Source organism: Morus notabilis, unplaced genomic scaffold (assembly GCF_000414095.1).
Source record: "Morus notabilis unplaced genomic scaffold, ASM41409v2 Scaffold751, whole genome shotgun sequence".
Lineage (NCBI taxonomy): Eukaryota > Viridiplantae > Streptophyta > Magnoliopsida > Rosales > Moraceae > Morus > Morus notabilis.
In genome coordinates, this window is record NW_010366875.1 from 391267 (window position 1) to 394280 (window position 3014).

A 3014-nucleotide genomic window follows, 5' to 3' on the forward strand; every position below is an offset into this window, starting at 1 on the left:
ATATATATATATATCTAAGAAGTAATATTTAATTCATCCCACATGATAGATATAATTTCTACCTCTCTAATATAATATATGATGTTGGTTTTTCAATATTGTTCCAAAAGGGTACTTTCTGATCATCATCATCATAAGATAGCAATAAGATTGATCTGTGATAATATTGTTCATTGTAGAATCACGGTGTTTGTATATGTTTTTCTTGGAATTTAAGTAGCGAATACTTTTTTTTTTTTTTTTACCAAAATTTTCTAGCTCTTAATTGATTTGCAAAAAGATTCTTTTATCTCTACTTAATTTGTTCCATCCAGTAACAGTTACCCGAATCATGTTACGGGAGATTAATAATAGTAGTAATAATACATAGCGTAGTTATCATAATTAAAGTAATGTCCTATTAACTGAATGTGAAATCTCTAGCCGAAGGGCACCAATAAAACCGATATAAATCAACGGATCAGATCTCATCAACTCGCGATTGTTACAAAAGCATGCCTTTTTTTTTTTTAGGTTTGAGTAAAAAACTCAAATTAAAATTTAAATATTTGTGAGAGAAAATATTGTAAAAAGAATAAAAATAAAATTGTGAAAAAAATGGAACCACTTTTCTCTTGTGGGTAATTATTACAATACATATTGAAAGAAACTAACATACACATGAATGTTCGCGCCCACAACAGTTAATTTTATCGTTGCACCAACTGTTATAATGTAACCCAAGTATAGTCGTACATAAATTTATACAACTCATATATATCACATGGCTGCGCACCACGGCTACTTTATTATTATTATAATTTTTTTTTATGCGCGTATGGTTATTCATCAAAAGTTGTGAGCTGTGGGCTGATTTAGGTGCCCAATTTAATTGCGGCTTTTAATATCCTTTGCTGTCACAGACCAGACCAATCAACTAAAATCCAAAGGAACAACTTCTGACCACCTAATTTAACCATAAAGTCGTACCAAAACGGTTTTCTCATATTCCGATTGTTCATCTGAGGAATTTTGATTTTACCTCACGTTGTTCCTGGCCTCCGGCAGCGGCAAGTCATCAGAATGTTGAGAAATTCTTGCTTAAAGCGCAGAGATCGATTTTAACGGAGATTTGTCTTAAAAAAAGAGGGAAACTTCACCGAAATAAGTTGGCCTGCAAAATAAGAATAGCCAAATTGTTTTTTTTTTTTTTTTGGTTCATATTTGCTGCGAACAATTTATCCTGAATTCATTTTACAAATTAAAATTTTGGAAAAGATATTTTACAAAATAAGCTTTCTATTTCAGAATCACGAAAATATCTATGCCTAAGTCATAAAAAATTCAAATAATCAGAAGTTACAGTAAATAACAACTTGTTTGAAATAAATAGCATGTGCACCAATGAATAATTTATTTAGCCCTAATATATAAAATTTTTTACCGTAATAAAGAATTTACTTTCAAGTAAATATGCTATTTACTTTAAATATTTTAAAAACGTGCCATATAAAATTCTCAAAATCAGTTGATTAGATATTTTCATCAATTGTAGAGAAATTGTTAAAGAGCCATGTCTATACTCGATATATTTGGTGTAGCTCTTTGAGTATTAGTTTGTGAAATCCAGTATACACTTATCCTGCGTGTTTCATTCATATTTATAAGTCAAATGGATTGTTTGTCAATTTTGTGTTTCCTATAATCAAAGCTATGTGGGTGTCGATTGATGTTTGTATTGCCTTTTCATGGTATGAAATATATTTCTCCTTTCAAACGGAAAAACAACACCCAAAACTGTCTAATTAATTGGTACAGGACATTAAACCTACTTGGTTATTCAAAAGTTTCTGGTAGTAAATAACAAAATTTTGAAATTAAGTTAAAGTAAATAGCATATTTTAAAACTATTTAAAATAAATAAAAAATTATTGTGTAACTGTTTCATTTACGGCTGGTAACAAATAATTTACGTAATAAAAAATCTTTATTTACATAGAAAAAAATCTTTTTATCAGTTGTAAAATAAATTTATGTGAAAAAATTCTTTTCACTAATCATCAATAAAATATTTACATAGTAAACTTCTATTTATTTCAAATAATTTTAAATTAGTGTTATTTATTTAATTTAATTTTATAAATGTACTATTTACTACCTTCTCTCATTTTTTATCTACAACCCAGAATGAATCCTCATCTACCTTATAAAAATGTAGCATGTGTGTCAATAAATTCTGTAGAATAAATGACTTTATGAACCTACACTAGGCTGTTACTATGAATGCATCTTTTAAGTTAGATAATTTCCTCACTTTGTAATTGATCAAAAAGCAGGAACATTTAATATTAAGTATATTATTCATACCAATTAAAGGTTATGTCGGGTATTGAACTTGAGGTTCTTAGTTTGTGTGTGATAGTTGCAATTCTGGTCTAACGTGGTCCCTTCTTAAGCTAGAAGATGTGGGCCAAATCTTCACTATTTTAGATTGGATCGATCTTGGGCCCAGCCTCATTTGAAGTTGAGCGTTTCTAGTTTACTACAAGCACGTGGGGGCGTTGTGTGGTGGGGTCCGATAAACGTAATTAATATCATACTAATTTACTCTCCATCTGGCAATATGAAAAGTCAGATTTTAAGCGTCACATGTTGTTGCTTGTCGGGTTCTTCTTTGTGTTGCGGTTAAGATTCGTGCTAAAATCAGTTATTCAGATTTTGTTAATTTCGTCGATTTAAAATTAAAAATTTCATAAAAAAATTACATTTAATTTTTTTTACAATTAAAAATTTTTATATAAAATCATATTTTAATTTAAATTAAAAATTTAAATATAAAATCATATTTTAATTTAAATTAAAAATTTAAATCGATTAATTGAATGAGACATTATTGTCCAATTTGTACCTTTTAATCGCTATTGGTCTCACTGCAAGTATGTTTTCACTAATCACTGATCACGGAAGAATAAGTACTACAGCATTCTTTTGGTTTGTCTCTGCCGACTAAGTTTTGCATTTTCTCTTTCTTTCTT